This window comes from Cyprinus carpio, chromosome B16 (genome assembly GCF_018340385.1).
Source record: "Cyprinus carpio isolate SPL01 chromosome B16, ASM1834038v1, whole genome shotgun sequence".
Lineage (NCBI taxonomy): Eukaryota > Metazoa > Chordata > Actinopteri > Cypriniformes > Cyprinidae > Cyprinus > Cyprinus carpio.
The window spans coordinates 6,719,172-6,746,758 of NC_056612.1; the positions used below are offsets into that span (position 1 = coordinate 6,719,172).

General features: G+C 36.2%; 1 pseudogene; it reads right to left on the reverse strand.

Annotated features, from left to right (window-relative positions):
• LOC109075091 overlaps positions 1 to 25,855 on the reverse strand; it is a 228,828-nt pseudogene extending 202,973 nt beyond the window's left edge.
• Between the last annotated feature and the right edge of the window lie 1,732 nt (positions 25,856 to 27,587).

Below are 27,587 nucleotides of genomic sequence, written 5' to 3' on the forward strand. Positions count from 1 at the left end.
CAATGTACAGACAAAAACAATTTAAAACATATCAATTTATATTCCAATGATTAAAGAAAAACTGTGTTTTTAATATGACATCAAGATGAGTTTTGTTCCTGTGTCTATATTTCCAACAAGACACTGGAAAAGATTTGTTTTTAATATACAAGTGAGAAATTTCTTACTATAGAGCATTTGATTAGATGTCATGAGTTCAAGGTGACTCATCAATATGTTTGGTCAGTTTCCCTGCATTTTTTTTTTTTAAACAGGTCTCATCCACAGATCTCTGTCCTTAAGCATTAACATTTTATTATCGTCTGTCTCTCTGAGCGCTCAGATGAGTAAATATATATGCTTCTCTCTGCAGTTGTTTTCTTAGTAGGGTGCTATGCAAATGCCCTATGTAGCATATTTGGCCCTGTGACGGTTAAAGTCTCATAAGTGATGACTTTGCAATGAACAGATGTTGGCGGCTGTGTTTAATGAGTCTTGGCAGCGAGAGACTTGTAGTGATGATTTCTGTTACACAGGAAGAAACAAACAAGGCTAAGCTGTCTTATTCAGCCACGCAAAGTAATTCTTGCTCTACAACGTATCATTATCATCAACAAACACACAAATTCCCTTCTGTAGCATACTGCTATTATCCACACACACATAAACCCACATACACATGCTAGCCTGCTTTAGAAAACATCATTATTGTCAACACTCACACACACACAGCATGTGTGTCAAGCTGGGTATAAGAAGGTTTAGGCGGTACAGAGGTGGCATGCTGGAGAAGACTGTGGAGCAATGTTCTGGCCTGAAATCAGGTGTAGGTTTTTAAGCTAAGCATCCAAGAACTCAAGAATGAAGAGACTGAGCTGAAACCAACCTGAGGTCTAGCTGGCTCATTATCAAAGATGAGTATTACACATAATTAATGCTGCACTGTGCCACCGGAAAGCAATACTATCCTTAATACAAACAAAGCTAATCCAAAACTCCCTCTTAGTTTTATGTTTATTCTCCTTGTTCTAGTCATGATTTGCACTTTAATAGGGTTTTATGTTTAAGGAACAGCTGTCTCTGTGTATATATCTGCAGTCCATTAGCTCTGATCAACTTTATGGTAAAACGCCTTTGTTTGATGTCATTAATGTCACTTTGTCGTGCCATGCATATTAATTAATACATCTCATTAGGATGTTTTATATTTTCAGGAGTAAATTAAACTCAGTCTGTGATATTTAGAAATAAGATTTTCTTTTTGCAAAACATTATATAGTATATTTTAAAAGATCTATCTGTCTGTCTATCTATCTATCAAACTTTTGAATGATAGTGTATGTCCTATGTTTATATGCATCATATACACATTACCACAGCAAAGCAGTACAACATTCTTTGTAGACTCTATTTCAATGTTAATCTGAACCCAAAAAAACAAAGGCAATGCACAACATTCACATTACAAGCAAATTATTCTAACAATATGTTTCAATTATTCAGTTACACACTGTGTAATGTATACTCGGACAGACAGATTAAGACTGTAGCTTGACTGTGCAAAAAACAAACAAAAAAACAAAACAAAAGCAGCTTTTTTAGCTCGATTACATTGAGAGCATTTAATTTAATGTATGTTAAGAGTCAATTCTGGATACACCTGAGTGAATACGTATTTATTTTTATCTTAAATGACTTCAGACCTAAAGGCTTAGGTTTACATGTTTGAAATGTGTTTTGCAGACTACTAATCAAATAATCTATTAAAAATATACACATATCTTTGTCTAGTGTCCTGTTTATCTAGTGAGTAGGTCAACATCAGTTAAAAGTGCCCATATGAAGAAACTATCAACGTTAATCTGAATCAATATCCACTGAAGTGCACAAATGTGTATTCACGCAATTCCTACCTCATTTCAATTAATTGCTGAAATCTCTCGCAAGGGTGCGACGATATACCGGTATTGACCATAACCGTGATATTCAAATCATGAAAGATCGACATCGTGTTAATTTAAGGTGTGACGTTATACCGGTATTGACCATAACCGTGATATTCAAATCATGAAATATAGACATCGTGTTAATTCAGGGTGTGACGATATACCGGTATTGGCGATAACCACAATATTTAAAATGAACAGGACACTTATGATAACACGACACGCAAATAGCTTACTCTAACACCAGTACCTGGTTGACCTCCCAGGTGGTATTATTGTGCCTTAACCCTCTGGAGTCGACTAACGCGGATACCTTTTGTGGCATATTCTCCTGATAAGACCGAAAAGAACTTAAATTACACTTTCAGTTTTGATCGTACAGATAAGAGCAATACATCAATCGAATCTGTAAAAGGGTCTACTTTTATTTGTATACACACATGATAACAACAAAACTTTGTGCATTTATAAAATAAAGAAAACAAACTGAGTGCGTTGTCTGCCGCCTTGGTTCTGCGTGATCTTCATTTAGAAATGCATCATTAAAATGAACTGTAACTCAAATACTCAACACAGAGACATGAGAGACAGATTTATAGAAAGCTTAACATGTTTACTTTTAAACTGAGCAGGTCTTATCGAAAACAAATATTCTTTGATAAAGTAATCCATATGAAAACAACACAATGTCCAGTCTTTCACGTCTCCCTTTATTATATCTTATGTGACCACGCCCACGCGCCGACTGGCTATTGATATTACAATCGTCTACGTGAAGCTTGTGGTGGGTAACCGCCCTCATCAGAGCAAACAAAGCAGCCAGACTGTTCTTCAAGTTTTTTAAATGTTACTGTTCGCTTCACGCTGAGAGGAATAAGACATAATTCACCTCATTAAGACCACTGGGGGGAATAAGATTTGGATTACCTCAGAAAGAAGAACGAAGCGGCTTGACCCAGCAGAGATCATAAACATGAGTAAGCCTTTTTTATTATTAATTTACTTGTATTAACTTTCATAAAACTTGTACATATTTTACTAGGTAGACGTTATCCAAAATATAATTCCTGACTAAATGTATAATCATATACATTATGAAGTTTCATTTACATCATCTCAATGTTTTACAATGCCAGGATATTTTTTTTTTTTTTTTTTTAATGTTCTAACATATAACATAGACAGCAATACGATATAAAAGTAATATGAGGTATGTGCCAGGTATGTTATATTAATTTATATATTTCAACATGACACAATACCAGTCAAAACTTTTTGAACAGTAAGATTTTTAATGTTTTTGTAAAGATTTCTCTTCTGCTGACCAAGCCTGCATTTATTTGATATAAAATACAGAAAGTTGCATTTGCTAAAGCAGTAATATTGCGAAATATTTTTACTATTTTAAATAACTGCTTTCTATTTGAATATATTTTAAAATTTAATTTATTCCTGTGATCAAAGCTAAATTTTCAGCATCATTACTCCAGTCTTACTCCAAGTGCAACAATATACACTATACCATTCAAAAGCTTGGAGTCAGTATATATAGAAATTAAAACTTATTTACCACACAAGTGATAATAAATACAAAAATCATGTTACAAACTATGCTGTTCTTTCATATATATATAAAAAAAAGTATTATATATATATATATATATATATATATATATATATATATATATATATATATATATATATACATATATATACACACACACATACATATATATATATATATATATAAATATATATATATATACACATATATACATATAATAATAATAATAATAATAATAATAAATGTTTTTTTTTTTGAGTACCAAATCATAATATTAGAATGATCTCTGAAGGATCATGTGACTGGAGTAATGATGCTAAAAATTCAGCTTTGATTGTTCCTAATGAACTGTTTTACTGCACTCGCAAGTGAATCTCAGGTTATTTTGTGTAATAATTAAATATATTCTAAATAAACTACAAACATAAATTGTGAAAAAAGTGTCTTAGAAAACTTAAAATCAATCTATTGTTTTCTGTGAGCAAGTAAACAAGATGATTTTCACATCATTTTGAAGCAAAAATTCTAGGCTACAAGCTCCAGGTTTGACAGTCTTGTGAACAAATGTTCTTTAGGTGTTTTATGACCTTATTTCAGGGACTTCAAAATTGTAGTTTTTCTTACTAACCACGCATAAACATTGTTTTCTCAAAAACACAATCATGTACACAATCACATTTGCATATTATTGTAGCCCAGTTTGTACTGATAACAGTGTTATTAGACTTTAGTCATGTACTGTATATGTTTATAAGCAACTGAGAAAAAGCACAAAAGTCAGGGGATGTCAAAACTTGTCCAGGCCCCCAAAACCCCTTGTATTTGTATTTGCAATTAAGTCATATCAAACAAACAAAAAAAACACATAAAGCAAATTTTCAAACATATCACACAATTAAAACAAATCAACAAAAACTGAGTGACCACATTGCTACATTAAACTCTGTAAAGTTGGTCGAAGTGCCATGCAGTTAATGCCTCATCTGTGACCGTTCTAGACATTAATACTGAATTAGAAGCATGTTAACTGCATGCTTGCATTGGCGCATACCGTTGAACTTGACAGTATTTTCTCTCTTGTTATTTCATAGGGAGCTTCAAAGAAGACAGAGAAAGCCAGAGTCTCAGGTCAGCTGTGACCTGAAGGAGGAGAAGTAAAAAATGCATGTGCCATGTGTTTATCAGTATCCTTACATTCATTGGGTAAAAAGAAAAACTAAATAAATAAAAAGTTTATTTGGCTGATTCCCCAAGGTTTCTATAGATATCGCAATATATCGATATTGTGAATTCATTTGGTCACAATAACCGTGGTGTAAAAAATCTAATATCGTGACTGCCCTAATCTCTCGAATATTGTAAATATAATGTCTGAGTTATTGAATGGGTGGAGAATTTTATCAGCCAGCATATTTTCTCCTTTCAACAAACTACTAAGTGAAAGGAAAGGAAAAAAAAAGTAAATCACTTAAACTCATCTTCAAGAGTTTGTCTGGACATATTCCAACTTAACTAAACTTTTGACTTTGTAGACCTCAGATGAAAATAGTGTCACAACAAAAAAAACTTACTTAAAATTCATATTCCTAACAACAATATTGACAGCGCAAGACAAAAGGACACAAGAAGAGGGGATTTACTATGAGATGCAGATATGATCAACTGATGCTCAGAGAATCAATATTATTCCCAGAGTCAGTCAGACAAATGCAGTCAAACTGTGTCTTAGACGTCCAGCGGGCAGAGCGAGGGAGAAACAGAGTGCCCTTGATACTCTCTCGCTAGTTTCCAATCACACCGATACTCTTGTGTGCCACTTAAAATTCAACTCTGAAATATTCACTCCCTCCGGCACAAGGCGCTGCAGATGGCAATGCCTTTATGCACTGACAGAATCTGGATTTTTAATACATTTCTCTATGAAATATATATGGCAGAAGTAACTTTAAAATGACTTTCCAGAAAATGGTTTACCATCAAATAAATCAAGTAGTGAAAAAAAAAGGAAACCGGCTCATCCCTGTGGTACCTCCTTCAGATGGCTCCGCTGTAATTCTTAGCAGTGTGTAATGGGATTGGTCAGGGGAAACACTGTCAGGCTCTTCTGAGAGTAACTGTGAATTTAGGCTAGGGGCACGGGGGATTGCCGGTGCCAAGGACAATGATTAATTTACCACTTCATTAGACTAGTGCTCAAGTATTCATGGCGAACACAGACACTGAGGGTTTCAGGGAGGATTAGAGAGCTAACTGAACGTCAGAGGGAGAAGGACCAAGTGTTTCGGAGGGGTTGTAGAAAGAGAAAGAACGCAAAAATGCAAAGCAAATGAAACTTTTTCTGAGAGGAGACTTTTCTGCTCTACCTGTAATTCTGTAATTTCCTTCCTCCTGCATCAAGCCCCTGTGCGACATGTCTATTTATAGAGGCTTTTATCGTTGCCATGACAACGAATTAGCCCAAGTTTCTTTTAGATGATGGATACTGCCTATGGCTGAAACTTACCCAAGAGGATCCTCTTATTGCAAACCTTCCAGCTCGCACAAACAACTCTCATTACAGCTCAAAATCCATATTGTGACTTATTTTATAATACATTTCTCAAGAAATAATGCACAATTAAGGCTGGAATACATTGCATGACTTTGTTGCCACAACTTGCCATTGCAGTTGACCAGTTTCACAGAAAATCCATGTATAAGCAGCACACTGATTTTTTAGCTTCATGAATGAATCAATGTTTGCCGGCATTTACTTATACACTTAAAGGCTCAATGCACAGATCCAGTCTTTTGACTTATCTGATTTTTGTCTCACCTGCTTACATTCACTTAAGACACGGCCTGTACACAGTATCCGCATATACATTCATTTCTGCTCAAGCTAGAATGATTCCATTGGTGACGGCTCTCAACAACATGGGTGACCCTCGGGTTTTGAAATTTTATTTTATTTACATCGGGTGGTTCTTTGACTCTAATGCACACAAAATGTGATTATGCCAATTATACAATGATCTGTTGTCAGCATGGAATATTTAAAGCCATTTAAAAAAATTTTGATTGAAACAAAAAAAAAAAGTTATTTTACCTACAGGTCATTAGATTGAGAATTCTGAGTAAAGCAGTGAAATTACATTTAAAAAAATGAAACATAAACAAAAAAAATAGAAAAAAACAAGAATAAACAGATAATGATTTGAGATGAAACTCTTTTCAAATCTCACCTGTTTATTATCTTATAATCCATTACAGTGTTCAAAACAATTGTCCTGGCAATAGGATGAACACAGCAACAACATTGCAGTACTATTAATACTGAAGTTATTGAAATGTATAGTATAATTAAAACTATAACAGGACACAAGATGGCAGCAGCTGTGTTTGTATGAAATAAGAGAGTACCCATTTATGAGACATATATCCATTTACAAAACTGGTGTATGATGACTTTTATTTTAAAAGTTGTCATGTAGTGTATTCCAGCCTTTAGCTCAATACATTATCTAGGAAAGCCCTCTAGAGTGCAGAAGAACTGTAAGAAAGCAGCTCTGCTTTTCTCTCGCCAAAGAGAAGCACTGAAAGAAATCGCCATGACAGGATCGGCCGCTCAGACACAGAACCCCCGTAGAGCACCGGGAGAGAGTCCATTACCCTGAGCACTTCTTCAATACCAACCCACTGAGCCCAGAAGAGCGAGAAAGAAGAACCCGTTGAGAGAAGCTGCAAAGTTTAAGCCTGTATTGTGTGAAATGCCCCAAAAACTCGGCCTTGCTAGATTACGACAGACGGCCATTTTGTGCCAATGTCCACGCAGAGTCTGGGTGGTACTGCGAAATGAACAAAGGGGTAGGGAAGTACGTAGCGGAATGGAAGACAAATGTGTTAAATCAAGGATTGGGGTGGAAGAATTTGTTTATGATTAACCACAATGCATCTGTGCAGCGCTTTGATGATTATTGAAAGCTTTTATAACCCTGTTTTGGATGAGATATTTGCCTTTGTATTTGTAAAGGCTGAGATAGAGATGTAAAAGGCTAATTTCACCTGGCTTTTACTGGATTTCAAGTGCTTTGGAGAGCAGAGAAATTATTTTTGTTTAGTATTTTCTCCTCTGAGTGGAAGCTGAGAATAAGCAAATACAGAAATGCTACAGTGACACCTGCTGGCGTTTCTCGGTATTTTCAAAAATGTTTGTTTTAATGTTAAAACGTCCATCTTTACACTCACAAGTCTCACCTCTGTGACAGGAACGTCGTCTCTGAGCTCTGTGCAGTGGGAGGCCATCAGTCCAATCACTCGCATCACTTTGCTCCTTCTGAAACACAAATTTGAACAATGGCTCTCATGCAGCTGTTCGTTTTATTAAGAGTTTAAATCTGACGTCATTTAAAGATAATGACATTTTGTTTCATCTTATATGCAATCTTTCTTTCTTTGATATCTACATACTTGCTTACTCTTAAATCCTTCTTAAATCTTACTTATTAATTGGTGGTTCAGTATATAAAAAAAACCTTACAATTTAGTTTAGCAACCTTAAACAGTATAAATTTATTGACTGTATTAAATTTACTGTTCTGTTTATCGAAATTATTCTTAATACATTTAAATTCACTACCATTCAGAATTTTGGGGTTAGTGTGTATATGTTGTTCTTTTTCAAATAAATTTCTATTCATTTAAAAATCCTGCTGAAAATTCAGCTTAGCCATCACAGGAATAAATTACATTTTTAAATACACTGAAATAGAAAACAGCCTCAATATCACTGTTTTACTGTATTTTTGTATCAAACACAGGCAGCTTTGGTAAGCATAATAAACTTCTTATTAAAAAAACAAAACTAAATTAAATTGAAAAAATATTTAAATTTTTTGTTATTATATAATTATTATTCGTTATTTTACTTTATTATTTTATTTTATTTCTCAACGAATGAATCATTGGCGCTTTCCAATAGGTTGCACATAAGGGGAAAAAGTAGCTTTCTTCCACTTAAGAAGAGTTTTGCACTTTTAAGCACTTTTAATTTTAATACATAATACACTTTTTACATAAATATTTTTTTCTTCTAAAAACTTCTTCATCCGGGCTTTCCAATAGGTTGCACATGAGGGAAAAAAAAAAGTAGCATCCTTCCACTTAAACAGTTGATACAATGGCGTTGGTATTGGTTGCTAAAAAGGGTACTACTTCACCTATATGGCAATTTTTGGGATTTAGACCTGATGAGAGTGGGCAGCCAAGGGACCTGACTGAAGCTGTGTGCAAGATCTGCTCATGTGTGATATCTTGATGGTCAGATGACCAATCTTCATGACCACTTGTGTGTTCGCCATCCAGCAGAATATGCCACCTTGCCTGCACGTGCTGGGCCTCGCAAAAAAGCTAGCCAGGGTCAGCAGACGATAACTGGGGCTTTTTCTCCTCACAGTGGAGAAGCCATCGTTCAAGGCCATGCTGCATACCTTTGATAAACAGTACGAGCTGCCAGGCCGGAAATATTTCTCAAAGACGGCTATCCCAAACCTTTTCAACGAGGTTAGAAGTAACATCACAAAAGAGCTGGGTGATGTAGAATATTTGGCCCTGACAACGGACATGTGGTCCAGCTCCAAATGCTTACAAACTTGCTTCATGCCCGAAAGCCGCAGATAATTTGGAAGCAGCACTGCGCGAGGCAATTAATGACTGGAAACTACAGGAGAAACAAATTGCCTGTATAACTTCCGACAATGGGGCGAATATTGTTGCAGCCATCCGGCAGTTTAAATGGCCATGGTTAAGTTGCTTTGGGCACAACTTGAACCTGGCCATAAACAACTCGCTTGCGCAACAGAGGGCCAGCACAGACTGAGCTTTCGGGGTTTGCCGGGCAGTCAACACTGCGTTTTCACACAGCTGGCTAAGGCGACGTGAGCTGCAGAAAGCACAAGTGGAAATAAAACTCCCTGAGCACTCCCTGAGCACTCACTGATCACGGTAATTTTTAAAACAGTTATCTAATAACAAACAAATTATGTAAAAACTATTTAAAAAAATAATGCAAAAAAAATTACATTATTGTTTAAATTATTTAATATGTATTTCATTATTTACTGCGTCTTTACTGAAAGGACTGTGCAACACGATGGGTCTCAAAACAGCAAATGGTGGAGAAAATGCTGGAGCAGGAGCAAGCCATCAAACGTGTGTTTGCCCAAGACAAAAGCTGCCGCCCACTCCCCCAGCTGACATGGCAAGACATAAGTGTTCTGGAATCTGTGAACAACGCGCTGAAGCCAGTAGTGGACTTCACAGACATTCTCTCTGGAGAGAATTACATAACGGTGTCCTCACTGCTGCCCATGTTGGCCCATTTAGAAAGTGTGCTGGAGGAGTCAGGTGATGATTCCAAACTGACAGCCGACCCGAAGCGTGTCATCCTGAAGCAAATGGAAGGCAGATATGGTGATGACACCATCCAAAGGATGATGCGTAAAGCAACACTGCTTGACCCAAGGTACCGAGGGGACCATATGAAACCTCCCAAACTTCATTCTACAAAATCTGAAATAAAGGAAGAGATTATGAGAGAGATTGCTCTGTCGCTTCCAAGTTCAACACCAGGTCCCTTACATGCTGGAGAAGATGGAGAGGAACCAGATGTCGGCGTCGCCACTGTGCCTAAGAAATATAAGTATTTGGGCAGCCTTCTTACAAAGAGAGCAGCCAAAGCAGCTGCAGCCACTCTCACTGATGAGCAAAAGCTCGAGTCAGAAATGACCATGTACCTGCAGGAAATGGCCATCGATGGGGAAGAGGACCCACTGACTTGGTGGAAAACCAGCGAAAAAAGGTTTCCGTTCATGGCAAGATTAGCACAGAAATATCTGTGCATATGTGCTACCAGTACTCCAACAGAGCGGGTCTTCAGCACAGTGGGGAGTGTAGTTACTCCAATCTGGAGCTTATTAACCCTCTGGAGTCGATTAACGCGTATACGCGTTTTGGGGTATTTTCTCCTGATAACCCCGAAAAGAACTTAAATTACACTTTCAGTTTTGATCGTACAGATAAGTGCAATACATCAATCGAATCTGTAAAGGGTCTACTTTTTTTTGTATACAGACATAATAACAACAAAACTTTGTGCACTTATAAAATAAAGATAACAAACAAGGAGTGCTGTCTGCAGCCTTTGTCTGCGCTGATCTTCAGTTACAAATGCGTCATTAAAATGAACTGTAACTCAGTGAATACTCAACGAAGAGACATGAGAGAGATATCTATAGAAAGCCTGACATGTCTACTTTTAAACTAAACAAGTGCTGCCGAAAACAAATATTCTGTGATAAAGTAATCCATATGAAAACAACGTGATGTCCGTTTTTCACGTCTCCCTTCATTATCTTCTAATGCGACCACGCCCCCGCGCCGAACGCGCTATTCAAATTCTAATGTTTCACTAAAGCGCGCGCCTTTTGAATACGCCCACACAACAGAAGACAACGCAGCGAGATTGTTCTTCAAGTTTTTTTTTATTTTACTGTTTGCTTCGCGATGAGAGGAATAAGACATAATTCACCCCAAAAAGATGTGATGTGGTTGAGGATTTGAGATTTGGATTTCCTCAGAAAAAAGAATGAAGCACTTTATTCAGCAGAGATCATAAACATGAGTAAGTCTCTTTTTATTTATTTATATACTTGTACTAGTTTTCACATTACGTGTAAACATTTTACTAGTTAGACTTTTTCCAAAACTATAATTCCTGACTAAATGTATAATCAAGTGAAATATTATGAAGTTTCAATAACAATATACACTACTATACCATTCAAAAGCTTGATGTAAATAATATAAATGTAACAATAAATGTAACTGTAACAAATGTAACAATCATTGCTGTTCTTTCAATTTATCCCCCCTAAAAAAAACGTAAAAAAAATATTCTCAGCTCTTTTCAACATTAATAATAATAATAATAATAATAATAATAATAATAATAACAACAATAATTGTTTTTTTTTTTTTTGTAGAAAATAAGATTGTTAAAAGGATTTCTGAAGGATTGTGTGACGAGTAATGATGCAAAAAAATCAGTTTGAAAGTCAGCTTTGATTGATCCTAATAAACTGTTTAACTGCACTCACAAGTGAATATTAAATTATAATTAAATATAATCAAAAAAAACCTAAATAAAATACAAACATAAAATTATATACATTTATTTTGTCCTCACATTCTTTCTAGTAACTCATCCCTCTCAGTGACACAGCTGACTGAATGGCTCATTATGCAGCTCATTATGCAGGTCTTTGTCTTCTCAGGTGTGAATTCATGATAGTTGACGCCTACTCGCATATGACTTTTACCAACAAAAAGTGTCTTAGAAAATTTAAATCAATATATTGTTTTCTGTAAGTGAGTAAACAAGATGATTTTCACATCATTTAGAAAAAAAAAATTCTAGGCTACAAGCTCCAGTTCTCAAAATTCCTGGGAACCAATTTTCTGTATGTGTTTTATTGCCTTATTCAAGTGATTTAACATTTTTAGTTTTTCACTAACCACGCATAACATTTTTTTTTCTCAAAAAACACAATCATGTACATACATGCTGCTCACATATTATTATAGCCCAGTTTGTGCTGATTACAGTGAGATTAGACTTTAGCCATTTAGATATTTATAAGAAACTGAAAAAAGCACAAATGTCAGGGCATGACAAAACTTCTCCAGGCCCCAAAAATACCCTTAGACTCCAGAGGGTTAAAACCAGACAAAGTGAACACGTTGGTATTTCTGGCAAGAAACATTGAAACTTAAACATGGTCTATGTATGTAAGTCCCGCATTTCGTTCTGAGTCTTGTTCCCGTTTTCTTGTTCTTTGTTGTTCTTCTTCTGTGTTTTAATAAATTTGTGTTATCAGAATCACCTTCATTCTTTCATTTGATCTGACATTATGGCCAAGCAAAATTGTCTTTAAAGGTATTTATTAACCAGAAAAAAGTTATTTGACGTTCGCTGAATTCTGGGTTTATATCTTAAACTGCCGCTTCAGTGCAGTATAGACACAGAACTATTTAACAATGAGCACGATCTCCCGAGACACTACAATAGGCTACTAATAATTCATTAATAAGGGCTGTTTTCTTGTACAAAATTAAATATTTTAAGTTACATGTACAGTGTTAGATATGTAAAAAAGAAAAGATTCTAACAATGTCAAGATCAAATGCCTGACACGGTATTTTCACAGACTAACACACGTCACGTCTCTGGCATAGACTACAGTATTTAAAATAGCATATTTGCATTAGTTATATTCTCAATTTAATTTACAGAGCAATTCCTGCAAAGATTTTAGGTTAACTATAGTCTATAGAAGAGACTAGGATTAGTGTGTGTATTTTTTTTTACAGTCTATGGTGTCTACTCGCAAGACTCGCAGTGGAGCGGGGCGGGGGCGTGGCATCACAATGGTGTCTCTCCATCGTGATGTCGGTCAGCCATCACATTGGACGATGATATCGTCCATCAGCACAACCTTATCCTTCTATGGCATTCTGTTTTATTTGACTATTTTTTTTGCAATACTGTCTAACCACACCACATTTTAGTCTTAAATGAGCAGTGTTTAATGCTGGTTTTCAGTGTCATTTAAAACTAAAAATGTTCTGTCCGTTGCTTGGTGACTGTAGTGCAGAGATAGAGGCTGTAATCCTGTGAGGGGCCAGTGAGACACATGCCTATCATTCCTTCCACCCAGAGCCAAAGGGACTGAGAGGAGAGAGACAGGCACTGCACTTCTCTGAGCAGACACTCCAAGACCGGCACCATTAGTGCCAGCCGAGATTACTACACTATAGTTCTGATCCAGTAAAAGTGTGAAGCAAATTTTGACTATATAATGCAGGGCTTTGACATTAATGCTTGTCCACTTGTCCGGGACAAGTGGATTTTGTGAAGGGGCAAGTGAAAGAGAATTTTCAGGACAAGTAACCTGATTAAAACATTAATAACAAACAATAACTAGGGTAGCAGTGAAACTTTGGTGAGAATGATTCTGATTTTATTACTTTCAGTGTAAACGGTGACTGATAACGGATCAAGCGTGCCGCACAAGTCCTGAAAGTGAAGCCAAAGCATTTCTATGGCTGCAGTATAGGTCACAAACCCCGCCCTCTCCATATAATCTAATGGGATGTGAGACAAACTAAATAATCAAATTACACTTCAAAGGTAGTTCTTATGCTGATTTATGTTCAAGTGTTCATTTTTCTAATAAGTTTGATTTTAGTTAGTTAGTTGATGCTATAAAAACGGGATGTGGTGTCATGATTGTGATCTTGTGATTGGGTCTGCGGGAGTTTGGGCGGGACTTTGATACCGTTTCGTTACTGAATGATTCAGCATTTTTGAACGAATCGGGTGAGTCAGTGATTCAGTGAGCCGTTCATAAAGACAGTCACTTGCTTTATTTATTGAATGAATTAGCCATTTGAACAAATTAGTTGAATCAATAACTCACTCATTAAGACTTGCCGCCACCTACTAGTGGTCTGGTTTCATATTAAAGGGGTCATATGATGCGATTTAAATTTTTCCTTTCTCTTTAGAGTGTTACAAAGACTAAAGTCTCAAATCCAAAGAGATATTCTTTATAAAAGTTAAAAGTCAGCAACACCCCCCTAAAACAGCTCGTTCTAACACGCCCCCACGTGTCTACGTCATGATGTGGACAGATTTGCATAACGCCGCCCAAATTTTCACGCAAAAATGAAGGCATAACTTTTATTCTCGCTGTTGCCGCCGGTGCCATGTTGTGGAGACACTGTGTGTTTTATCGTGAAAGTGAAACTACTTTGTTTGGCCTTCCAAAAGAGGACACAACTAGAAATCAGTGGTTAAGTTGTATTTACAACACTGTTCCAGAACATTTCAACTGAGGACTGTTTCCTGAAACAACAGGCTACAATGGGTCTGTGCTCATAGGCTGAGTCTATAAAGTGGGGCAGTTCCAACTTTGCAAGGACAGTCTGGCGCTTCTGACTCACAGTCTGTAAGTATGTTTTTATATTTAAATAATTTGCCAATGATGATTCATATGCGAGTTTTGAGCAGTGTAGAGTAGGCTTGTTGTTTGTTGTTTCTCCGATCACAAATGCAGACATGCAGCGCAATACGCAACGCAACGCATAAAAAAAAAAAAAAAAAAAAACAGTATACAGAGGAGAAACAATAATGTACATTATATGGAAAATAATGTGTTTTTTGAACCTTAAACTGCATAAACACATTGCATCACACCAAATACGCAAATGAATGTTCTTTTTAACAATGTCATATGACCCCTTTAAAATGCATAATTGCATTTTTCCAACATTTCATATTTACTGTATATGTTAAAAAAAAAAGTAAAACATTAATCTCATAACATTATTTATGCATTTGCAATTTTACTGTGTAAATGCATTTATGGAACATTTTATCTTCATTAAACAGTCTGTGTAAATACATCTAAATGGCACTTTCAATGCAACTTCAGTGTTTTCTCCGCAGTGCAAAGATGGAGTTTATGATGTACATTTAGTTAGGAAGGTTAGGAAAATATTGTGTCCTAGAAATCAATTTAAGGCAAATATCACAACTTTGCTGATTAAAGTAAGACCTCACAGAGCACTGATGAGACTATTGCTTTAGAATGGATTACATTTACACCATAAAAAAATTAAATAAAATAAAAATAGGCTGGCTTTTTTTTTTTTTGCCCTGGACGGCTCAGGTGACTGGCTCCAGAAAAAAAAAAAAAAAAAAAAAAAAAAACTATATCTGGAATGCTCAATCTGAACAATTGCCACAGAGATAAATGGAAACGCTACTAGTGGTGAGACACCTGGTGGCCAGAGGCGGAGTGTACTGGTGTACAAGCGACAGCTGAAATAAATGGTACTCAAATTATATTTTATTACTTATCTGAATTAGCACTGGCTTAAAGTTTCAGTATAAATACAGAACCTTTAGGTGTCACTGAAACTCCACACGTTCTATATCTATTAAGTTCCACTGACTACAGTTTCCATTCACGAAAGCCAAGGAAGAGGAAACTCATTTTCAGACAGAGGCGAGGACAGCAGCAGACACCCATTCCTCAGCGGACACACTATTGTTCAACTTCCCTCATTAGATGGCCTATTGTACACTTTCAACCGCTCTATAATATTGCAAAAGAAATGTGAGATTTGCACTGCATGGAATGGTTGCAGATTAAAAAAGTCCTCTTAGTCTATTTTTATTACAAAATAAATTTCTATACATTAAGCTTATTTAAAATATACACATGATGAGGGTGCAAATGAAGATTTATGTCTTTCCATTGAATGTCCATGCCACCAAAATGACCAAAAGTTCAGAAAGATTCAAATGAATCACATTTAATCCAAGTCTTCTGAAGAAACACAATCACTGTATATGATAAACAGATTTAATGGGACGAAGGGGGAAGAAATCTCTAAGGTTTCATTAAAAATATTGTCATTTGTGTTTCAAAGATGAATTAATGTTTGGAAATTGGAATTAATGTAGAGGCGAAACATCATTACACAGAAGAACATTCGAATTTTACATTATAGCAAAAGATGTAAGCTAAAATAGATGAGAGTCTAAATAAGTAATCAAAACTGCAGTTAACACTATATATATACAGGATTGTTCCAGTGATTGTATTGTTGCTAGGCTGAATCTACTGGTAAGATAAATACAATTCAATTCAAATCGTTATTGTAAGTCTTTGTATTTATTATACGTTCAGTAATTATTTGTTTACTAAGCAGCACCATTAGTCAGCTGATCATTGTCACAAAGTGTGACACAAGATACAGTCAAACCAAAAATTATTAAGACACCAGATATATACCAGAGATTTTTTATTTATTTTTTATTACTAGTGGGTGCAGGACACTATAGTTCATTTATGTAAGTGAGGATAGCAAAATAATGTAAACTGTGACATATTTTACCCAACAAATCTTCATACAGTAGACTACCAGTAAAAATATTCAGACACTTTGACCTGACCATGTTTTGCTTATGTGTTTTTTTTCTTTAATTGCTAATGTGACCTTTTTACACCACAGACTGAACAAAATTAAGCATTGCTTGGTTATTGCTTGACCTAAATTGGTATTATCTAATTGTGTACTTAAATGTAACAGCTGACAGCTATTCAACCTAATTCATTTGTGAGACAGTCTAAAAGAAGGATGGGATTATCAAGATGAATTTGTTCTGACACAGTTTAACTCTGAGTTCTTTTCATATTTTATTGCCATTTTCTAAACTACAGTGAATAAACTGTGAGAAATGCTGAAGGTGTCTGTATACATTTTGGTTTGACTGCATACATGATACATGGTCATCCTGTCATGGTTTTGTGATAATGAACATATGACTGTACATTAACAGCTTGTGTTTCACATGTGTCTTACCAGCGTGGAGTGTACGAGGCGTGTGGCCGTCTCTCTGTGGTTACAGACAGTGCACAGGTAACAGAGCACGTTGAGTTTAGTGCGTGGTGCTGTGGCATTGTCTGACTCCAGAACAGCACACACCTGTTGCAGGAACTGAGACCAGTCCTCTGAGTTAAGACAGGACAACCGTTCAGCTAAGAGAGAGACAAAGGGTTTTATGGTTAAACCCAACCATATATAACGCAAGCATAAACATCAATTTTCCCAAATACTTTGCAACAGTATAGCAGACTTACTTAGATAAAATGCATAGAAAGATATGTTACTATATACCCAATAATATAAAATGCATGTAGAAGATTGTGTACAACTTGATTTTCAATGAAGTTTTGATCATTTATAAAATTCATAATCAATATTACTTTGAAACATGATACAGTAGGATTTATAGCTTTGTGTGAGAAACAGACCTAAACTGACCTAAATTTAAGTTTTAAACCAAAAGATAATGCTCCTTCTGGGATAATAATCCAGTCACAATGGTTAATGAGTCAGTAAGCTTATCTTAAAAACTAGACCTGTATGATTCATGAAAAAAAGAATTTTCATTCTAGGTGATCAAATAACACTAGCTCTTCCAATTTACCTGAGTGTGCTGATACGCAAAGCGTTTTGGGGTCAAAACGAACTGGAGAAGTCTTAAAAATCTATAAACAGAGCAGCAAACTAACATCAATGTTGGTTAGCACATTGTCATGTTTACTCTAGAATATGAAGTTTAGACAATAAGTCCCTCAGACATGGCAATGCGGCAATGTGTCTGCATCCTGAAGGTCTCTTTACCTTTGGGTTATCCATGATGGGAGTCACTGTAAGGTCACTGTCTGTGTATAAAATGGATTTAATGCAGGCGTTCATGTCACTCTGCTCCTCCACCATAACACAGGATTCCTACGGAGCATACAAACAAAATACTCCTTTCACCCATTTAACACTGGTGTCATAACTTCAGCAAAACCTGTACCACTGTGAGCAATCATTTCAGAGCAAGTTTATCCAATCCTGACCCCGGAAGGACACCTTCATGCAGAAATCAGCTCCAGCATGCTCCAGTACATCTGCCTGGTCTACTGGACTTCCTAGTAATCCTCAAGACCTTGATTAAATGGTTCAGGTGCATTTAATTATGGTCAAAGCTATTATTTGTGTATAGAGTATAATACATCCAAGAGCATTTATACACTTATTGGAATTATTAATTTGAATGGTCTCATTTAAAAGTGCTAAACTAAACTAAATCTGTTGCATTAAACATGAAAATAAACTCTACTCTAATATAACCAAATTACATTTATTTTCATAAACGAAGTGATAAATGTGAAAAATGCCTGTTGCAATGTTTAATATTAAAACAAACAAATGCATCTTATATAACCAAATTACATTTGTTTTCATATTAAAAGTTTGGCACCCTTACATATAACAATTTATATTAATTAAAAAAACAACAACTTTATTTTAAATGCACTTGGTTGTATTATATACACAACTACATTAAATGAAAACATGATCATTTATATTCTATTTATTTACACAATTATATGTCATCACTTCAAATTTCTCTACTATGCGCTGTTGGAGTTTTGTCTGTGATGACACTGCAGGATGTTCCAAATGAATGCATTTTGTCAGGTGAAGTGAACTTCAACAGATATCTCATGCTCAGAGAATATAGAGCAGTGAACACTGTGTAGGGACCCTGTCAGTGTGTGGATAACAACGAGGTAGCAAATTGTAATGTTGAATATGTCCAGTAGATGGTGCTGTGGTTTAACAAAAGACAATTGCAACCACATCCACTAGAAAGCCTGAGGATTAACGGTTGAAAAAGCATAAAGAATTAATGGCCTACAGCTTTCAACTAAGACATTTTGTTGGGCTTTTTGGACACACTTGTAGTTTGCAGTATCGCAGTCAGTCATGTAGAGAGGACACAAAAACATTTCACAAAAATTAGTTTGATAGGATTTAAATAAGTATTTAGCCACTTTCTAGTTGTTGATGTGATAAAATACACCACTGGTTACTATAACAACGGGACTATTTTGTTAAAGTAATTGCAAGTTTGTCTTAGAATAGTAAAGTTAGTTTTGAGTAAAGCTAGAATCATTGTTATTCAGATGCCACTTGGTTTGATACTTTGTTATAATGGAATGAAAATTATACTGTTTTAAGTGAGGCTTAAGGGTCCAAATACATTTTTGGGATGACTGTATGTTTTTGTTTTTTGAACTCACTCGAATTTCAGAGCCTTTGTCTTCTGTCTGTCGAGCCGTATTGCTTGTTCTGGGAGTTGGTCTTGAGCTGTTTGATCAGAGATACAAAAACTACTGAAATACACTGGAATATCCTCAAACTAGCACTGAACACCCCCATGACATATCACATGACCAAAAGTCTACACAAACTGAATTTGTTTCGCGATTTTTTTAAATTTCATCTAAATGTTTGGAGGTAGTTTTGTAGACAAATATAAATTGTGCCTACATACACATTTCTTTACAAAACTAAAATTAAATTTTATTTAAACATTTTAATGGGTGAGTTGGAACAGATACTGGTGGAAAAACAGCCAACAATTGTCCAGCATACAAATAAATAATTATATTTTTAAATAGATAAAAAAGAAAAATGTATTTATCTTTTTTTATTATTATTATTTAAAAAAAAAATGTTTTTGCAGTGCAGTGTCAAAAAAACATTTTTTGACACTGCATAATTTCCATACTGCAGATTTTACTATTACTATAAAGTGCAGAAATCAATAATTAGTATAAGTAGTTGTCCAAATGTTTGATTGGCAGTGAACATTAATGTAAAAAAAAAGAAAAAAAAAAAACTTAAATTAGTTCTTCTGATTTTACTGTATTTGAATCTTCTCAAACATGTATGAAGAACACATGTCCAAAGAATCCATATCCACATGTATTAAAGTGCTGAAATGAGTGTGAGATCAAATATACAGGTCCTTCTCAAAAAATTAGCATATTGTGAAAAAGTTCATTATTTTCCATAATGTAATGATAAAAATTAAACTTTCATAAATTTTAGATTCATTGCACACCAACTAAATTATTTCAGGTCTTTTATTGTTTTAATACTGATGATTTTGGCATACAGCTCATGAAAACCCAAAATTCCTATCTCAAAAAATTAGCATATCATGAAAAAGGTTCTCTAAACGAGCTATTAAACCTAATCATCTGAATCAACTAATTAACTCTAAACACCTGCAAAAGATTCCTGAGGCTTTTAAAAAAACTCCCAGCCTGGTTCATTACTCAAAACCGCAATCATGGGTAAGACTGCCGACCTGACTGCTGTCCAGAAGGCCATCATTGACACCCTCAAGCGAGAGGGTAAGACACAGAAAGAAATTTCTGAACGAATAGGCTGTTCCCAGAGTGCTGTATCAAGGCACCTCAGTGGGAAGTCTGTGGGAAGGAAAAAGTGTGGCAAAAAACGCTGCACAACGAGAAGAGGTGACCGGACCCTGAGGAAGATTGTGGAGAAGGACCGATTCCGTGCTCAGACACACTCTCTCTGTTTAAATCTAGATTAAAAACACACCTCTTTGGCCAAGCATTCAAATAATGCATCTCATAATTTTGGACTGCAGTTATATCTGATCAAATGTGCATTATTATTCTTTAGCTTGGGTTAAACGAATTAATTGTACTTGGCTGGAACAGCAGCTACGCTAATTATGTCTCTATTTGTTTCTCTGCTTTACAACTGCATATAAATCCCGTGGTAACTAGGATTTACACAAGCTCCAGTCTGGATCCAGAACACCTGAGAAGAGATGATGCCAACCCCTCAGAGGACCTCAGATGATGCTAACCCAGAGACAACATACAGAACTACCACATTTTGCTCTAAGTTTTGATTGCATAATTGCTGTTAATAGTGTTAATCGTCTGTTTGTTTACTTCTTTTTATTGATTTTTCTGAACATTTCTGCTATATGCACATGAACTGACAGTCACCACTGATAAGCTACTCCTAAATATTGTAGAAACTTAATTTTCTGTAAAGTTGCTTTGTAATGATTCGAAACCCAAAAACCGCCACACAAAAAAAATCCAACAAAATAAAAAAAAAACCCAGACCTTGGGGGACCTGCGGAAGCAGTGGACTGAGTCTGGAGTAGAAACATCCAGAGCCACCGTGCACAGGCGTGTGCTTTTGAACCAGAAACAGCGGCAGAAGCGCCCTGACCTGGGCTACAGAGAAGCAGCACTGGACTGTTGCTCAGTGGTCCAAAGTACTTTTTTCGGATGAAAGCAAATTTTGCGTGTCATTCGGAAATCAAGGTGCCAGAGTCTGGAGGAAGACTGGGGAGAAGGAAATGCCAAAATGCCTGAAGTCCAGTGTCAAGTACCCACAGTCAGTGATGGTCTGGGGTGCCATGTCAGCTGCTGGTGTTGGTCCACTGTGTTTTATCAAGGGCCGGGTCAATGCAGCTAGCTATCAGGAGATTTTGGAGCACTTCATGCTTCCATCTGCTGAAAAGCTTTATGGAGATGAAGATTTCGTTTTTCAGCACGACCTGGCACCTGCCCACAGTGCCAAAACCACTGGTAAATGGTTTACTGACCATGGTATTACTGTGCTCAATTGGCCTGCCAACTCTCCTGACCTGAACCCCATAGAGAATCTGTGGGATATTGTGAAGAGAAAGTTGAGAGACGCAAGACCCAACACTCTGGATGAGCTTAAGGCCGCTATCGAAGCATCCTGGGCCTCCATAAACACCTCAGCAGTGCCACAGGCTGATTGCCTCCATGCCACGCCGCATTGAAGCAGTCATTTCTGCAAAAGGATTCCCGACCAAGTATTGAGTGCATAACTGAACATAATTATTTGAAGGTTGACTTTTTTTTGTATTAAAAACACTTTTCTTTTTATTGGTCGGATGAAAGATGCTAATTTTTTGAGACAGGAATTTTGGGTTTTCATGAGCTGTATGCCAAAATCATCAGTATTAAAACAATAAAAGACCTGAAATATTTCAGTTGGTGTGCAATGAATCTAAAATATATGAAAGTTTAATTTTTATCATTACATTATGGAAAATAATGAACTTTTTCACAATATGCTAATTTTTTGAGAAGGACCTGTATATAAATTAAGATATAGGAGAGTGAGTTGAGGTACCTGAGGAGGAAAATCGCCTCTCTGGCATCAATGTCCAGCGCAGACTTTGGTCTAAACTCTATGACGTGATCTATGATACAAAAACATCACAAAAAAAAAAAACACCTGAAAGAGGCATCATGAAAATAACATGCTCCTAAAACAAAGCAAGCAAGCTAAGCTATGTAAAATCTAGAATAACAAATCAAGACCTAATTCATCTGTATGGCAGGCTATTTAATATTTAATAAAAATAACATGTATTTTTGTTTTTTTGACATTCTTTTGTATAATTTTTGTCTATTTGTTAAATCTGGCAAAAGCTGTAAAACAGGAATTTTAAAGGCATGCTTTGTTTGTTTTTTTCCCTAAAATGTAGTTATGCTGTTCTGAATGAAGCCCTTTTTAACAGATTAGGTTTTAACATGATGTACAGTACACAAGTGTTTCACAGTTACATAAGCTCACTCTTCGGTCATATATTCCTCACTGATAATATGCAGTGGAGGTATTAACCAGCAGCAATCTAATCCCTGAGTGTTCGGATGTGTGCGTGTGATTTAATACTGAACATACATATCATTTGTACAGCAAGGCAAACTGAACATGAGTACACAGGCTCACACATGTGTACGTGCTTGGCGACCACACATGCATAGCATACGCATAAAATCCACAGGCCCTTTGAGGGCGCATGAAGTGTAGCAGTGGGGCATGACGTGCTGACTCTCATGTCTACTGCATTACCTAATGTGAAAGACTTGTTGGGGTTTGGGCTGGCAGGATCAGCAGGTGCTGTCTGGGCTTCCTCGGCTGTCTGAGAAGACACAGGGGCCAAATGCAGGCTGAAGAAAAAAAAAACACATTCAATTTGAGAAGACACTACACACAATCAAAGTAAACAGCACATCTTGATATAAATATATGGGTCATAATATTTCACCACAAAATTAAAAGAAAAGAAATAAGCATTTATTTTGCATACAATGTCAGCAGATATTCACTTATTCTTTCTTTCATTCTACAAAATAGACATTATGTACAAAATATTCCTAAGATGGCAAAGCTTTTTTTTAGGATTCTATGATAAATAAGTTTAAAAACAGCATTTACTTATTACTTTTTTTTTTTTTTTTTGTAAAAGTAACTCTTAACTGTCACTTATGATCAGTTTAATGTGCCCTTATTTAATGTCTCATTTAATGTCTTGTTCTGTACTGAAAAGGAACAAAAAATGATCATAATGATCATAATCCTTCTGAAATGAAAGTCTTCCTCATTCTTTAACTATGCAGACTCCTGGTCAAATAACAATGCTCTTTGTCTTGGCCCACTCACAGCAGCTGACACTGGCTCAGAACACAATCACAGCCCAACGTCAGCACCACACTCACAGACTTCATCAGATCTGCTGGAGCTCATCAGTTTACTATACTCAACCAATTTGCTTTGTTTTAAAACATCTTCATACACAAAGTAATGTCATGATTTCCTGACCTACATTTAAACATGATCAATAACTTCTGCCCCTTTATAGTTAATAGCAATAAAATAACAAACATATGTGCATAACTGTCCTGGAGTCATTAAACAAACGACACCAGAACAAATTAAACTGATATGATCTGTTCCCAGTAAAGGAAGCGCCAATACCAATGAGAAAGCTTTTTATAACCTGCATTTATTGTGTTTTCTAGGGTGAGACAAAGGCTTATTGTGTAAGGCATTGTGCTGAACACACAGGCGGTGTATGAAGTCTGCCATAGGGCTGTTTGCCCACTCACTGCATCACTGAGAGCATCTGTGCGCAAGATCATCTATACAGACATTTACAAACACCAGACTCTTTAAGGGCTTTTGGCATGGGCCACAAGGTCAGGAGCACCAAAAGTATACCTGGATATCACTGAGACACCATCCTGCTCTTTTCCCATAGTGATGCTTGTCTCTGAAAATGCTTTCCTCCAGAACGGGTGCGATAATAAAGGGTCCTAGCTTAACCTACAGATGACAGTAATATAGGAGATTCACAGATGAAGCTACAGCACTAATGTAATATGACAGGTTTTAGTCTTAGGGGTGGAGGATCTTCATTTAAAATGAGATCCACTAGACCAGTCATACTCTCAGAGACAAAGGGTGGTTTACCTAGAGGAAAAAAGAAAAAAAAATTAAAAATAAATCTGACCACAAAGTATTTTGCTAAGGCAAAATCTGTGGATTAAGAGGAAATGTGTAACCTGTGAACATCTCAAATAGGATGCAGCCTAAAGCCCACAGATCACTGCAGACACTGGTGCCTGCTCCTCTCAACACCTCAGGAGCACAATACACAGGAGAACCTGCCAAAGCAAGTCATGACAAATCATACAAGTGCACAGTTCAGGCAGAAATTTGAGTACTTCAGAGTTCCAGGTCCATCCAACAAAATCTGTGTGAATATACAGTGACAACAGCTGAGCTTTAAAAAAAAAAAAAAAGAACGGCAAAAATAAAAAGACTAGCAGCATAACCGAACCTTGTCCTCACATGTGGTTTAGTGTTTGTTTTAATAACAATGAGTAGTTTTTATTTATTTATTTATTTATTATTTATACAGCACTTTTGCTTGTAGAAAAACAAACTTAAGAAAACCAAACAAAACTTAAAAACAAACATTTTGATAAATGACAGGGCAAAGGAAAATAGCTAAATGACTAAGTGGTGCATACTAAAGAACTAAAGCACAGGACGGCATCATGTGGTATCATGACGTCTGTGGCTTTAATGGATAGAAAATAGTCTAAGTCAGCGTAAAACAAAAGTTGTCACCATATTTTCTTTACAAATGTGGTTTAAATAAGTGAATTGGCTTCTCAAGAGAAAAAAGTAGGATTTTAACATCCATCAGGAATTGATTGAATTGTTGTTGTTTGCTAGTTTCTGCAATCTAATGTGAGTGACAGGTTCTGGAGGGAGGGGAGGGATTGTTGTCAAATCCTTGTGCTGGTGCATAAAGAAAGTTATTTTGATTAAAGATTATACAACAAAAAAAAAAGAAAGAAGCAGCAGCAACCCACTGTTAAACTCTGTTTAGTATGTAATGTGACTCTGTGCATACACTAGCTCAGGATGAATATATTACTACAATGGATCACCTAACAGGTGTGAAATTTATACCTTAGCAGGTGTGAGATCCAAGACAACAATGCCAGAGTCGTGGATGTATTTAAGATCTTTCATCAGGTCAATGGCAAACTCTCACACTACTTCCTCAGACAGGCATTCATCTTGAGCGATCAGTGCTGCCAGGGATCCACCTAGAAAAAATAAAAAAATACTACTATAATTTACTAATTTATTCATACTACTATAAGAACCCTGGATCTCACCTGTGCACATCTCCGCCACCAGCCACAGATGGTTGTTGGTCTCATACCATTCATAAAAAGACACTACATTGTCGTGCTTAACGTCATGAGCAAGTCTCACCTGTGGAGATAAGGTGACATTTATCAAACAGGAGTTCTGTGTAAGGTAAACACTTTAAAGTGCATGCAAAACATTGCTTAAAACAAACAGCTTAACAAGTGTGCTTGTACACACGTGGTTTGTGAGTTCGGGTCTCTTGGATTTGTCACTGCAGATGATGGCCACGAAATGTGTGCTGCCCTTCATTCTTCACCGATCTGCTACCTCTGCCGATCTCTTCATACAAAATAAAGTTCTCCATCTGTGCTGTGATGGAAAGCATGAACATTAAAGCCAAAACAACCATCTAAAACACATGCCGGTTTTAAAATGTAGTTTTCAGATGCAGAAACACACCTGAGACTCGTGAGATTGAGAGCTCGAGCTCACCGGCGGTTTACAGCACCAACGTTAACTACTAACACAACTTCCTGACCATAGGGACACCAGAACAGGTCAGTATTACAGACACGGATCGATTAAAACCATATTTTAAACATTTAAACAATATATTGGGTTTAAATACAGGGTAATTGTCTTTTGCATAAATTTTCTTTCGCGCGGTAGACAACCGACAAACGGACACAAAATTGGAAGCGCAACCAACTCGCATGAAGGGGAAGTCACCTCAGCCATAAAAACAAACCATTTTAAAATGGCATTTTTCATTACCATTGTATAATATAAATGCATTTTTTACATAAAATATATATTGAAATGTTCAATATGTAAAAAAATATAAAATATCCAAGTGCCATTTTCTCATCTATTTTGAACTTTGCCGTATTACACACCCCTACTATTGGACGGTCCCTCGTTGCTAGGATACAGAAGAGGACGCATTGTTGCGTTTAGGAAACAGTAAGTTGCACTGACCATGCGCACCAAGAGCACCAGGCATTGGTTGAACACCAAAATCTTATCCTGTTACATACACCTGCTTCATTTTTAATGTTTGCATTATTGCTAAAATATTTTATTAATTAGTTTAATATTATGTAACCATATATATTAATTCGTTTTGTAGTATGACACAGAATATTGAGAATGGAATGTGTGTACAGTAGACTTAAATGTGCATTAATGATATTATGAAAGCTTATTTGAATTTATTCGTTTTTATTTTTTTGTTATTTTTTTGTCACTGCGTGTATGCAAAACCAATCATATCAATAAACTAACCTATTTTTAAAGCTAAAATGTAATGTCCACTAAAGAGAATGAATAAAAAAGTGGAAACGGTGTAATAAGCTGTCTTCAGTTGTGAAAGAGTTGCAAATGGGGAGTGGCGTCACGCTGAGAGAGAGATAAACACAGAAAAATATATACATAAAGAAAGAGATAAGCTTGTTAAGGGTCCAGTAAACGTCTGTCTGGGGCGGAGACCGTGTAGCGTGTGATACCGGCTTTTCGGATGAGATTCTGGGCATCATAGCGTCCTTAACATTGGAAAGAGTTCACCTTCTTTCGCCCAGAGCTTCGTTGAGGTGAATCAGGCTACAGATGCTCAGATCTCCTAAAGAACAGAAACACCAAACTGGGCAGGATCGCTGTGCTACTTTTCATACAGCAGGTCTTTCGAAAGTGAGCCGGTGATCACTGGCTTTGTTTTCCGATAATTACGAAATAATGTCAACTACGTTACGTCGTAAAAAGTTAATCTGTTAAATAGCCTACCGAATAATTTGGTTCAAAACTAGCTGATTTAGAAAAAACGGGATTGTCTCCAACGACTTTAACGACTTTTCAAGTAAACCTGCATCTGATCTGGACTGTTTACTTTGGCTTAAAGGACAACCTTCGTTTTATGGTAAGATCATGCATCCATATATCCCACACACACATCGCTGTTTATAAATATGTTTAGCCATTGCAAATGACCAACATTGTGTAATAAGGCTGTCCAATAGCCTACACCTCCTGGCTGTGTCCCAAAATCTAGTGAGCTGCCTAGCTGACCGGAACTTGTCTAACAATGGCCAAACGCGTTGCAC